This window comes from Halichoerus grypus, chromosome 2 (assembly GCF_964656455.1).
Source record: "Halichoerus grypus chromosome 2, mHalGry1.hap1.1, whole genome shotgun sequence".
In the NCBI taxonomy this organism is placed as follows: domain Eukaryota; kingdom Metazoa; phylum Chordata; class Mammalia; order Carnivora; family Phocidae; genus Halichoerus; species Halichoerus grypus.
Window position 1 is genome coordinate 61707104 of NC_135713.1, and position 14209 is coordinate 61721312.

A 14209-nucleotide genomic window follows, 5' to 3' on the forward strand; every position below is an offset into this window, starting at 1 on the left:
GCAGAGTGTCCTCACCCTTTCTCTCTCCCTGAAGCCTGCCCTTTTACAGGGGGTGGGCAAAAACATTGACCCTTGAATTGTCTTATTCTCCCGGGGTGCCAGGGGAGGGTTATTATTTCCCCTTATATGGCTTCTGCCTCCTCCCTGATTCTGGAGAGAGCAGTGATTCTTTTTTTTTTTTTTTTTTAGTTATCTACAATTTTATTTTCTTAAAGATATATTTATTTATTTTAGAGAGAGAGAGAGAGAGCATGCAAGCATGAATGGGGGGAGGGGCAGAGGGAGGGAGTCTTAAAGTGGACTCCCTGCCAAGCACAGAGCCTGGAGAGCAGTGATTCTTATTGGCAGGTGGAATCAGAGAATCTTTGTCAATGGTTACCCCTTCCTTAGCATGTTATGTGCTCAAAACTCTGACCCAGGCAGAGGCCCAGAGAAGTAGAAATATTTGCCCAAGGTCACACAGGGAATAAGCAGCTAAGCCAGGATTTGAATAAGGTGTGTCTGACCCCAACCCCACAGTAAGGCCGTGCATTCCAAAATCAGGCAGCTGTGATGGGTTCAAAGTCCCTACTCTGAGCCCAAATCTCCAACCTGCCATTTGCATCCCAACAGTCTCCAAAGTTGGATCCAACATTGCATACAACACTCCCAAAGTAGCAGTCACTCTTTGCAACACCACTCTGGGAAATGTTTGGCATCATGACTCTCTCCTCTCTCAAGATCCCCTATTCCTTCAACCTTCTTGTTAGGAAAGATGTTGAGTTCTCTTCCCTTTCCTGTGGCTCTTACTGGATGTGCTACCCTTTATCAAAGTCCCCTTTTAAGCAAGGTGCCTGAAGTCAAATGGGCCACTGTAGAAGAGGGCTGAAGTGCAGGGAGGAGCAACCTTCTCCCCTTCCATACTGAGTGCTTGCTCTGTCTGCCTTCCTATTGGGCACATCCAACACAGCATGATCTTTGAGTCAACTAGAATCCCTAGGTGACAGGCACATCTGCTGCTATTCAGGAAAGGATGTGTAGGCACCAATGTGCACTGAGCACCTCCTAGATTCCAGGCTCAGTTCACATATGGTTGTGCTTTGAACCTTCACCACACTTCTCCAAGGCAGGTCTTTATTAGCCCCATTTTGCAGATGAGGCAACTGAAGCTCAGAGACGGTCTATACCTAGAAGCACAGAACTAAGTAAAATCCCCTGACCTTGTGCCCACGTGATCAAGTTTTGAGCCCCAGTGGGCAAGACCTACGACTACCCCTGTGAACATCATGTGATTGGATTCAGTCTCACACAAGCCATTCACAATATTTTTAGGTTCCAAATGTTTCAGGACCCAGGGTTGGGCTATTACCCCTACCTCTGTAATTCCCCTGAATCTGATGATCATGACTTTCATGAATGTCATGAATAGGACACTGTTGAGTTCAGAGTCCTGAAGTCTGCATTGGAGACCTACCCCCCTCCAGCCTCTACCATCTCACTGACCAACATTCTTTGAGTCTTGACCCAGGGACAGTAAGGAATTCAGCAAACATGCTCTCATCCTCCTTGAACTTCTACAGCGTGTCCAAACGAACATTGTGTGCAACTGCTATGGTGGACATTGGTTGTTTTTAACTGGCATCTATTCTCTTTTGATATTAACATATTTATTTTCCTTTGAGGAATATAGTAGATTGGAATACTGCTTCTGATTCTTCATTCCCACATAACAAGATTATACATCACAACCGTTACCTCTTGGGTTTGCAGTGCTTCTCAGTAGACTGGCTGGAGATTATCTCCTTATGGCACTGTTGTTGAACTTGGGTGGGATGTGGGTGGGCATGAGGTGAGCAGAGGCTCTAGATGTGCTTGTGTGGTTCAGTCTTGTGTACTCCTGTTAGCTGAGATGAAAAAAGCACATCTCTTGGTCCACAAGGGTTGAGGAGCACATGGTGCAGACCCAACTCGACCCGCAGCCTGGAGCCAAGCCCAGGCAGCCCCAGCAGGAGCACCATTTATCCTCAGATTCATGAACAAGAAAAAAATGCTTGTTAGTGTAAGCCGCTGGGTTTGGTGGTTGTTATACAGAATTAGTGCGGTAATCGCCAATTTCTACACAGAAGCATCCCCCTTCTACTTGCAGTTGTTTGATGGGGCTTGGCACCACCCAAGGAGGAGACCATGACCCAGGTGTGGTCAATAGGTGAACCTGTGCTGGTGGTGCTCCATTTGCCAACCCCCCACCACCCACTCTCTGCCCAATTCCTGCGTGCTCCAAGTCCAGCGCCCCTTCCTCATTTGTGGTCCCTCCTGGACTGGTAACATTATTTCCTTTACTTGCTCCTCAGGCCAACAGGAGGTTAGAGACTCTCCCCGGGCCAGTACCAGCTGCCTCAGTGCCCCTAACCTGTCGGCTCCCTAACCCACCACACATCCCTGTGAACAGACCTTGGATCCCCCCTGAATGTACCCTCTACTTCCAGCTGGGATTTGGCCCGATCCAGTGCCATGTTCCTGGATGCTCTTGGGCAAGTTACTTAAACGTTATTTTTTTCCCCAATTGACAAAATCGGGATTATACTGTTGTGAGAGAGAAATCAGATCATGGACCGTCAGTGCCTCGCCTTGCACTTAACGCACAGGGGTTGCAATACAGGTTAATTCTCCCAGCCCAGCTTGCTAGGGACAGCATCTAATGTAGTTCCAGGCACACACTAAAGCATTAATAAATATTTGTAGTTTGAAAATCCCTATGGTAGATTTTCTTCCTTTGACCTTTTGCTTATTTTCCCTCTTGAAATAGCAGAATAAGGCCCCTAGTGCCATGGTGACCGTCTCTATAGAAATCCATAGCTTGTTCTGAGCACACCTACAGATGCCAGTGGGAGGCTGGCATAGATTTCGACCAATAGAGGAAAGGCATGCTTAGCCTTGTCCTGGTTACAAAGAACTTTTTTTTTTCTTTCAAATGGACCTTCCTGTCCCCGATTCAGCATCACCTAGCTCTCTCCTAATGTGGGTTAATTTTCCACCAGCTCCTAGAAAGAGTATATTTCCAGTCTCTCCTGGGACAGACGGAGGAGTTTCAAACAGGGTAAAGCAAGTTTCGGTGGAGCATATTTAGAGCCTGCTGAAGAGTCAGGCTGCTCTGATGGCATTCGTGCCAGGGGGGGTGGGACTGTGTTTGCTTGGAACAGGTAATCCTTTTGGGCACTGTAATCTGAAGTTAGAAACAGGCTTGTGTTGCAACCAGAAATCCCTGCTCTTCTGGCCTTTTCTTTGTCAGGCTTGCCGGACAGGTTGGGAACGTATTGGTTTAGGAATGAGGGTCCTTTACTGAAACCAAGGAGGACCTCTGTCCCTTTAAGAGGGTCCTTAAAGAGGGACAGTCAGAGAATCAGAGAGATGAAGGCCAGATGGCCAGTAAACAGGATGGCAGTGAGTTAGGGAGATGACCAGCTGGGCCGTCTGCTTTAGTCACCTTGCAGTGGAGAAGACTTCGGTCAGTGGCTGCAGTTGGAGATTTGGTGAAGGCCGGGCACCCTGATCCAGGGCCCTCCGAATGGTCCAATTGGCCCCATCTCCTCAGAGTTCTAGACCCGGGAGGCAGTGGGGGAAGCGACAGAAGTATGGGCTGTGAGGCCAGATAGGTCTGGCTTCAAAGCCTAGCTGTGTTCCCTGGACAGTGATGTAATCTGTCTGGACTTCATTTCCTCATCTGTAAAATGGGATGAAAATTCCATCTCACAGGTGCACTGTGAGGTGAGTACAGTGCACAGGGGAAAGGAGGTGCCCAGGGAATCTTAGCCCCCCACCTCCTCTGGAGAGCATACTAATAACTTTTTTTTTTTTTTAATTTTTTTTTTTTTTTTAAAGATTTTATTTATTTGAGAGAGAGAGCATGAGAGACAGAGAGCATGAGAGGGAGGAGGGTCAGAGGGAGAAGCAGACTCCCTACTGAGCAGGGAGCCCGATGCGGGACTCGATCCCGGGACTCCAGGATCATGACCTGAGCCGAAGGCAGTCGCTTAACCAACTGAGCCACCCAGGCGCCCCTAATAACTTTTTAATAAGAAGGGCATAAGGGAAAATCTCTGAGAGTCTGGAGTCTTGGCAATTTTAAAATGAAACCCCCAAATGCTGCTTATTAAATATCTTACTGAGAATGTGAGTATATCACTTAGGACTAGTATCAGCTACCTGTAACAGAAAACCCAGATTATAGTGGCTTAAAGAAGATAAGGATTTACTTTTCTCTTGTATAAAAGCAGTTCTGATGCAAATAGTCAAGGGCTGGCTCCCCGGTCATCCCCTCCAAGGAGCCAAGACTCCTTCTATCTGTGCTCTGCTCTCCTTAGAATGTAGTTTCCGTCATCGAGGTCATTGCATGGCCGTAGAATGTTGCTGCAGATCCAGCCATTATGCCTATATTCCAGGCATGGAAAGGAAAGGAGAAGTGCAAGAGTGTACACCTCTTAGATGAGTCAGCACTTAAAAAAAAACAAAAACAAATGACAAGAAGGTCCACCTGATGACTTTTAGCTTATTGGCCACCCCCTAGAGCAAGGCAGGCTGGGAAATGTATTGGGCGGGTAGACACTCCCGATAGGAGAATGTTGTCCCTGCCATACGTAGCCAATACCACAGCTTTTTTAGTTTCACTAGACATGTCTGCCCGGACCAATATCAGGAGTATTTTCCCCAGGAACAAGAAAGCATCTTAGTTTTCTGCCTTCTCTACCGTTGGTTCTCACCCAGCGGACCAGCTATTTCTGGAAAGACCACTCACTGGTGAGAGTGGTATCAGAGGGCTGTGGTAGGCAGCTGACCTCAAAAGCAGAGATCCTGGCCACACATCTTACTGGCCAGCTGTCTCAGGGCCGGTTACTTAACTGCACTCCTTCAAGGTGCACGGATTCTCGTAAGGACCAATGAGATACATAAGGCAGAACATCCAGCAAGGGCCTGGTGCTCAATAGGTTGTCAGCACAGGTGAATTTCTGCCCCTTCCACCCTCCCATTGCCCACTCACCACACTGATGTTAGTAAATCAGACATCCTCTTACACCCAACTTCAGAGGGTACATAGGTCTTATGAGTCAGAAAGGTTCAGGATCAGAAGCCCAGCTGGATGATATGTAGGTCCCAGGTTGAACACTTATATGGAGCAGCTGAAAACCCTAAGGATAGCCACCACAATCTAAAATATTCTGTATTATCTCATACCTTCCTGCCCAATTAGCTGTATCAGTTATCTACAGCTGTGTGACAAATGGCCCCAAAACTTAGTGGCTTAGAAAACAACACAGGTTTACGGGGCACCTGGGTGGCTTAGTTGATTAAGCATCTGCCTTCGGCTCAGGTCATGATCCCAGGGTCCTGGGATCGAGCCCCACATTGGGCTCCCTGCTCAGCGGGGAGCCTGCTTCTCCCTTTCCCACTCCCCTGCTTGTGTTCCCTCTCTTGCTGTGTCTCTCTCTGTCAAATGAATAAATAAAATCTTTAAAAACAAAAACAAAAACAAAAAAACAGGTTTATTATGTCACAGTTTCTGTGGGTTGGGAATCTGGGTGTGGCTCGGCTGCATCCTCTGGCTCAGTGTCTCTCACTGGACTGTAATCATGTGGGGCTGCAGTCATCTCGAGGTTCCTCTTGAGTTGTTGGCAGGATTCAGCGTCTCACTGGCTGTTGGCTGGAGGCTCCCTCAGTTTCTTGCCACGCGGGCTTCTCTGTAGGGGAGCTCACAACATGGCAGCTTGCTTTATCAGAACAAACAAGTGAGAAAGCAAGAGATGGAGTGTGAGCAAGAAGGAAGTCTTTTATAAGCTACTCTCAGAAGAAGCATACCATTGCTATTTTAGTCTATTCTAGAAGCAAGTCACTAGGACCTGCCCAACCTCAAGGGGAAGGAGGGGAGCATTTTAGAAGCACCAATCAATGTACTGTTTCAGCCACCTTTCACTCACAGTGTTCCAGACATAGGGGCCTATTTTCTTCCATGAACCAGTCCACACTTTCCTACCACAGGACTTTTGCAAAGCAGTTTTGTCTGCCTGGTAACCCCGCCCTCCCTGCCTAGTTCTACTTATTTACAGATTTCATCTGCGGCCTCATTTTTGCAGAGAAGCCTTTACTGACCACCCTTTTCTTGTGACACAGGAAGGAGGGGTGCCCGAAACATGACTCAGCATCGCGTAGCCCCATTACCCTCAAGCCTGGTCGCTGATTGTCCAGCTCTCATTCTTGTATGGCGTACGGTGTTGGGACTCTGCAGCGGTAACTCTAATCCTCAAACAGACTTTGGATCTGGTTCCTGGATTTTTGGTGTATCATGTTGGGCTGCCCTAGCAGTCAAAACAGAGGAAAGAGACAGACCCCTATTTCAGGCACGGTCCCAGCTCTGAAGACATGTGTTTTTCTGGCCAAGTTGTTTTTACCATCTGTGTTCATGGATTCACTTGGAATGGGTATGATCATCAGTCCATGAACTCAGGTGTGGGACAAATATAAATTTCGGTATTATACCTGACTGAATTCAATTTCTATTTTGAGCCTCCATTTGGTAGGGATAGGTAGCAACTCAGCTGCAGTCGGTCCACCCCCTCCCTTTCCCCAGAGACAGTATTTATGCTTGGTGTGCAAAGGTGATGGGAGGAGGGTCACCTGGTCTTTGATGTCACCTGTCAGTGGCAATTTCCATTCTGAGTCACTGGTCAACGCAGGTCTCCATGGAGCTGTCCCCATTTCCTGTCTGCAGCCTGTCTCAGGTCAGGCGACTCTGTTACCTCTATGACATTCTGGGGTTCACGGGAACATTGTATTATTCTTGGTGCCTCACAGGATGGTGGGAAACTAAGAAATTTCTGAACCCCCATCGCCTAGATGCCATGTGGCTGCTTCTGCTCTTTTGGGCCTTCCTGCCTCCCTGGGACTGCCTCTTCCCTTCAGCTCGGAGACCCCACAGAACCCCCACGGACTCTGGGACTTTGCCCCTGCCCCACACCTGGCCCTGGGAACTAAGTGTGCGGGCCTCCCACAGGAGCGTGGGCATGCTCGTCACTCCCCCTCCCAGCCCACTGCACGTCACTCCCGGGAACATTCTTCTGTCTGCAGGGGGGAGAGGAACACCTTGCTTTGCTCGTGATTGCCTTCCTCCACATGTTTTTGGCTAAGCCATGAGTTCTTTCTACTCTTCTGAGAATCTGGTCTTGGAAGCTCAAAAGCCAAGGAAGACTCCTGAGCCTGCATGATACAGGACACTGGAGGGTGCGGAGGCCCAGAGGAGGCCCCCCATCTGGGCTGACCATCCGAGAGGGGTGGGCCTGGGAGGCCAGAGCTGAGCTGAGGGATGAGTGGAGTTACATAAACAAGGCAAGGTCAGCTCAGCCGAGAGAAGAGCCTGTTCAAAGGTGGGAGGTCTGGAGGCCAGCCTCGGAGTGACTGCCCTGGGTCTGTATGATGGGAAGGCAGGTTGTGTCTCCGGAGTAGCTGTAGAGAAGGTTCGAGAAAGAGGCAGGGATCTGGTAACAAAAGTTCTTGGATGCCAGGCCCGGGCATTCAGATTTTATCTTCAGGAAATGTAGATCCATGGGAGTATTTTTAAACATGCCCCGATGTGGCCGGCTTTGTACATTGTTAGAATGTTCTCTCTGAGCCAAGGTGGAGGGTGGGCTGGAGTCAGCATGCCAGTGAGGAGCCTGTTGCAGCCACCTGGGCAGGGAAAGATAGGGCTGTGGTGGGAAGATGGAGATGGGGTGCAGGGGACAGATTCCTGGGCTTGGTATCTGAGGGGAAGTGGAGGCACAGAGAGCTAAGAGTCTAGGACGACTCCATGGCCTCTGATGGTTGCTATTTCCTGAGCTGTCAGGATGGCAACCCCAAGAGAAAAAGGTCAGAGAGGAGGCAAGGGTTAGTTCAGTCTGAAGTCTGGGATTCTGTGGATAAGGAACCTTTTGGTTGTCCAGTTTGAACCTCAGCAGAAGACCTCGGAGCAGAAAAGCCCACATCAGAAGTATATGAAAGAGGCAGCCTCAGAACTCTAGTACTTTCTAATAGTGACTACGGACTGTGGTCAACGAGGCAGTTTCAACAGCAGATGACCATAAAATGCAGATGACTGTGACCCAGATACAGCCAGACATTAGGACTCATTGAGGAAGCGAGGTCAAGGGCTGCTTTCAGGGGCTCAGCTGTCCCATCAGGGCCCCAGATGTCGCTTGCTTTCGGCTCCGCCATGCTCTGGACTTTTGGTCTTCAAGGCGATCCCTCTTGCTAGCAGATGCATGCCACATCCTAAATTTCGGTGTTCCAAAGAACGAGACCAGTGCTCCAGGAAACAGGACATGTTTCCCAGTTGAGCCGGTGTGTTAGCATTGGCACTTGAGGTGACATTTCTTTGTCATCCCAGTGTGAACAAAGTGAGGTGTGTCTCCACAGCAGTTTAGGAGGACTCTAAACCATTTGGGAGGTAACAGGGACCCAAGAGAAGAGTGTCACCGTTGGGGCCAAACAGACCTGAATCCTGGCCTTTCCGTGACCATTGAGTAGGTCACTTCCCCTCTCTGAATGTCCCTTTTAGCGGCTCCGAAACAGAGACAGGCAGGGGCTGTGAGCGTTTGGGGAGATGACTCTTATCAAGGGCCTGGCACAGTTCCTGGCACGCAGTAGCCTCTCCTTAACCCCTTCAGCTCTCCTTCCTCCCCACTCACCTTACTCCACGCAAGGGGACGACGCTGTTTTAAAGAACCACCCCAGGAGAAGACTCAGTCCAGCCCCATGAAATCAACTGCTAGTGGTAGAATTTCACACAGATGCTGAGGGGGACAGGGGTTTGAGATGACAAGGACAGGGAAAATCTGGGTTGCTTGGTTAATATATATATCTATATATCTATATATCTATATATATATAGATAGATATATACACATACAGCTTAGATCCACTCTGTTCATATGGGGCTATCCCAATGAATAGAGTCCTAACTGGGAAGTAAGAGAGTGATTTAAAAAAAAAAAAAAGTCTTGAAAGCCTCTTGTGTCATGTTAGAGTTCAAGCTAGCAGAAATAGAGCCTCCCTCGCCCTCAGATGCCTCTGTTCTCCTGCTCGTTCGCCTGGCAAAGCTGTGAGTAAGCTCGGAGCCTGCTTGCAGGGGGAGAGTGACTGCCTGGCGTGCCCGATGAGTCACCGCCGCCTGCCCTGGTCCCCTGCCTGCCAGGTGGCCACTATCTTTGGACATTTTTATTTTCCTTTGTGGGGAAGGATAATTATGGCCTCCATGCCCTGTGGCTGTATCCATTCTGCCTGCCCAGACAGAGGCAGAGATCTTTCACAAAACCCTCTTTTTTAAGGGAACCCGGGGGTGGTGGGGGAGGGGGTGGGGGACTTGAGTGTGTCTGAGGTGTGCAGAAGTGCGGGGGGTATAAGGGTAAGAACCTCTCGGGATTTGCAAAATGCTTAACTGTGCACCATCAAGTAGTTATGTAAAGTAGCTTGATTGGCCTACAGGTTGTTTGAGTTGTTTTTGTTTTGTTTTGTTTTGTTTTAAGTAGGCTCCACGCTGGGCTTGAACTCAGGACCCTGAGATCAAGACCCGAGCTGATAGCAAGAGTCAGACGCTTAACCGACTGAGCCACCCAGGATCTCCAAAGTTGGTTTTTAAACCCAGGGATTGTACCAATGCAAGAGAGGGGAAACCACATTTGGCAAATGCAGGATGGGGCTCTGTGGTTTACACAAACACAGAAGAGAAACATCTGGGGACCGAATGGCCTCAAATGGAAAATGGTCAGGTGATTAGACAGATAAATAGACCGATGGATGGGTGGGTGTTACTCTAGAGGGAGCAAGGGGAAATGCAGACATCAGGAGCTTTGGGATTATGTATGTGTAAAGTGCAACCCTGTGGACATATGAAAGGTGTTCTAGATGGATGCTGGAGGCTGAAAAGTCAACCCAGGATGGAAGATAAAATGTCGAATTCAGTCTAAAGAGTTACTCCGCACCTAGAAAAGGCAGAGCTGGCTGGAGAAGTCATCAGTTGAGTTGTGTCACTGGTGGAAAATATTTATGCATGAAGTCTACAGTGGTTAGGTTCTGAGCATGCGTTTAGCAATCATACTCCTGGTTTTGAATCGCGGCCCCAGGAAGTAACCTTGGGTGAATTATTTCACTTCCCTGGATCTCAGTTTCCTCATCTACAAATGAACGTGTGTCTCATGGAGAGGATGAAACGAGGTGATATAGCTAGGACATGTAGTTAGAACTTGGTCCATGGTTGTGATTATGCTTCCATGTATTACTTTTTTCAACACACTTTAATTATGAGGGAGCACTTACTTCGTGCCAGGCCTGTGCTAGACACTAAGGATATAGACTTCTTTGATTCATTTCACGAATATTCGCTGAGCGCCTACCATGTGCCTGGCAGACACTGCTGAGTCCTGGAGGACGGACTGAGGGGGACGCAGACGAGACCCCTGCCCACAAGGTGCCCTCTAGCCTGGTGAGGAAGACGGATGTTCAAGTAACTAAAGTGCTTAGCATGGACAGGTTCTTGCTGAATGCCAGAAGGTCAAGGGGTTCCAGTCCAACGGATTGTCAACCCCTCTGCAGTTCGGAAAACTGAAGCGCAGAAAGGTGAGACTTGCCCAGGTCCCCGCACCTAGTAAGTGGGAGAGCCTCAGCTGGAACCCACCCCAGCCTGACTCCGACGTCCACGTCCTTTCTCAACAACACACAGTTAGTTGCCAGGGTGTGTGTTCCAAGCTTCTGGATGAAGACAGGGGGCCAGGCAGAGTTGAGAAAATGCACAGACACAGAGGTATTCATTTTTCAGTCTCCAATTTGGGAAAGATGTAATTTCAGGGATACAGAGGAGAGGATTTGAGAAGAGTCAGCACCTCCTGCCGCAGAGGGATGCTGGGTGTGTCTTGGTGTGTGTGAGTGAATGCGTGCGTCTCTGCGGATTTCTGCGAATGTGTGACTGCATGCGTGCATCTCTGTCCCTGTGTGTGTGTTTGTATGTCTTCTGCCTGTGGAGGGGAGGCAGACGGGTGTGCCCGTCTGTATGTGTGTCTGTGTATTTGTGTGTGTTGCTCTGTGTGTCTGTATATCTCTGTATTTATGTGTGTGTCTCCATCTGTCTATGTGTGTGGGTCTCTGCTGGTGACCCCGTGGATGTGTCTGAGTTGGGGGGTGTGTAGACTCGTGTGTATGTATGTATATGGATTTGTATGTCTCTCTCAACCTGCGTGTGTGTCTTTGAAGGCAAGTGGGTGTATTTGCACGTGTGTGTGCTTCTTGGTATCCGTCTTCCCGTGTGTGTGTGTGTCCGTGTGCCCGTATATGTGTGTGCGTGAGTGTCCGCGTGTGTGCACGCCTCTGTGGGGGTGCGGTGCGCCCTGTCCCCGCCCTCCCCCCCAGTTGTTTCTGTGGAGCTGATCTAACTTGTCCTTCAGAATTGGGGACACGGCAACGGCAGTGACTTTCTTCTTATCTCGCAGCCTGCCACTCTGTCAGAGGAAATTAGATTTGCTTGGCACAACCTGCTCCTTATGATGTCATCCTGGCTGTGATCTGCGTGTCCTGCTCTCCTAGGTATTTATCTTTTGATTTGCCTGATGAATACCTGCCAATGCAGAAATTAAGAGAACATGAGTTTTGGGTTTTTTTTTTTTTTTAAAGAATCATACCAGGGGTGGAACATTAGCTGTCCTTTTCTTTGCTGTGGACGTGGAAGCCATGGTAAAGGAGATAGAGCCTTGGCTTTGAAATGGAAAGACCTCGGCTCAAGTCTTCAGCTGGCCCTTTCAAAAGCTGTGTGACCTTGGAGAGGACACTTTACCTCTCTGAGCCACGGTTCTTTTTCTGCTAAATTCAGACAGTTCTTTGAAGGGACAAATATAATAACTGATGAAGATGTTCTCAGAAATCCACAAAGTCCTTAGACAACATGATGCCAAGGCAGAAAGGCCCCACAGGACGACTCTGGGCTCAGACATCAGGCAAACTCTGGGTTTGGGTCCTGGCTCCATTTTTTTCCCAGTGTATGACCTAGAGCAAGTTACGATACCTCTCTGAGCCTCAGATTGCTTCTCTACTAAATAGGATATTATATATAAGGCACTTAGCTCACGCCTGGCCACCATGAGGGCCCCCAAAATGAGAGCTGTTAATATTTTTAATAATACAACAAGGGCTATAGCAGTATTAATATTTGTCCACTTTCAAACTTTCAGTGAACATAATAAGCAAGATAAAGCCTTTGGAAGAGCAGGGTGACATGGGCAGCATGATAGAAGTGATTTACTATTATTTATTTTTACTATTTCAGGATGCAGCATCAGCAGAGTGTTCTTGGCATCACCATATTCTTGGCAAGTGCTTTGCGTTTCATCTAGAACTGAGAGACCGTTCTGGTTGCACAAAAGAGTGAGAACAAGACAACCTGCAGCCCAGAGTGGTCTGGGCTGACTGCTGGGGGGCTGACTTCCCCAGGACCTGTCCCCAGCCCCTCCAACCACATCCTTTCTATACGATCTCCTCCCTCCACCTCAAGTCCCCTTGCCTTGGAAGATGCTCTTCCCTCCCCTGGAATATTCCTCACCATCACTCTAACCCCAGATCACCTGGGTTAGGCTCCAGGTGCCTCTGCTCAGGCTAAGTCCCTGCTCTGTGCCCCCAGTGCACCGTGCATTCACCCCACCATGCATGACATCCAGGGTGTTCAAATGCTCTGCTCTGTGCCTGGCTCCCTCCCAACCAGTGCCCTCCAGGAGGCAGGGACAGGGACCACAGAGCCCTAAGTGGATGTTTGCGGAGTGAACACGTGGAGATTAGCTGTCTCCTCTCACTTTCTGTCCCCACCTCCCTCAGATGCAATACCTTCAGATAGCAATATATTCATTTCAGCTGGACCCACTTCTGACAACCATTTTGTTCAATAACAGAGATCTGGAAAGATGTGCCTGTTGATTTTGTTTGGGTTTGCTTTTGAAACAAGTGTTTGACCTGCTTCAGCCTGTGTTTTGGGGCTAACGTGTGGGTTTGCTGCAGTGACCATGGGGGTCCACATGGGCCTGCAGCATCAGTTTTGGAGGGTGGTTGGATGCCCAGAGTCTGGGATTGGACTGCCTGATTCCAGGCCTCGGAGTTATTGAACCTCTTTGTACCTCAGTCTCCTCATCTGTAAAATGGGGTTACATAATAAAACATGGCTGTCACACGAGGGTTTTGTCGGCATTAAATGAGATCACTCAGATAAAGTCCTTAACCCAGCGCCTGGAGTAGAGCACGTGTTCGGTGACGGTGGGCACGTGTTCCTATTGTGTTGCCCTGGTAACCAGTGGACATAGCAGACCAGGACCTCCACTGGAACAGAGACTGAGCATTTGGAGTCAAACATCTGCCTCCATTCTGCAGATCTGGGCTCCCAGGACTAGATGTTGGAATTACTCTGCAATTTCAGATGAGTCTTTTTATGGTCAGGTGGGCATCATTCAAGGAGACATGTTCAGTCTATCTGCCTGATGAAGTGTAGCCTCACAGTGTGAGCCTTTCTTCTCTCACTTAGCAGCCACCCGGCCCTCCCAGCTGGCGATCTACTGGCACACGGGCAACCTCCTGGTGTAGAGCAGGGGTCAACAGATGACATCCCTCAAGCCAAATCTGGCCCACAACCTGTTTGTGTAAATAAAGTTTTATTGGAACACAGCCATGCCCATTCATTTACATCTTGTCTGTGGCTGCTTTTGAACTATAATGGCAGAATTGAGTAATTATCATAGAGACTGTAAGGCTTGCAAAGTCTAAAATATTTTCTATCAGGACCTTTGCGGGAAAAATTCAGCTACACCTGCTTTTCAATTGAAACAGGATTTAAAGAGTAATCTGGTTGAGCTAAATCAGTAACCTGAGCATCATCCCATCTCCTCACTCTCCCTCAGCCCTGAGATCAGGTTGATCACCGAGATCAGATGATTTTGCTCCACTATATCTCATATCTTTTCCCCTCATCTCTTTCTCAAAAGCCACTGTCTTAGTTTAGCTCTGTCTCCACCCCTCTTGACTATCTCACACCAGGGCCACCACTAGCCTCTAAAGTGTCTGGGTGAATTAGATAAAGATGTCTTCTCCGGGTAGCGATGGCTCCACGACACACATGGTGAATAGCAGGAGTGCCTCTGTGCAGGGAAAAAGCCACCTCACCCTAATGATTATACCGAATCAG

The 14209-nt window shown here is 48.7% G+C and overlaps 2 long non-coding RNA genes across 4 annotated transcripts in view; one reads left to right on the top strand and one right to left on the bottom strand.

Annotated features, from left to right (window-relative positions):
- LOC118553354 (uncharacterized) overlaps positions 1–14209 on the top strand; it is a 116108-nt gene that overhangs the window by 100798 nt on the left and 1101 nt on the right. For 2 of the 3 annotated variants that reach the window (XR_013445632.1, XR_013445633.1), the window contains 2 exons: positions 11484–11577; positions 12314–13691. This is a non-coding gene — a long non-coding RNA (uncharacterized LOC118553354). Of the gene's footprint in view, positions 1–11483; positions 11578–12313; positions 13692–14209 lie in introns of those variants that run through there. The other variant, XR_013445634.1, reaches the window with a different exon arrangement.
- On the bottom strand, positions 5498–8047 carry LOC118553352 (uncharacterized). Its single transcript, XR_013445639.1, has 2 exons — positions 6190–8047; positions 5498–5741 (listed from the first exon to the last, which is right to left on the bottom strand). It is a non-coding gene; the product is annotated as an uncharacterized LOC118553352 (long non-coding RNA).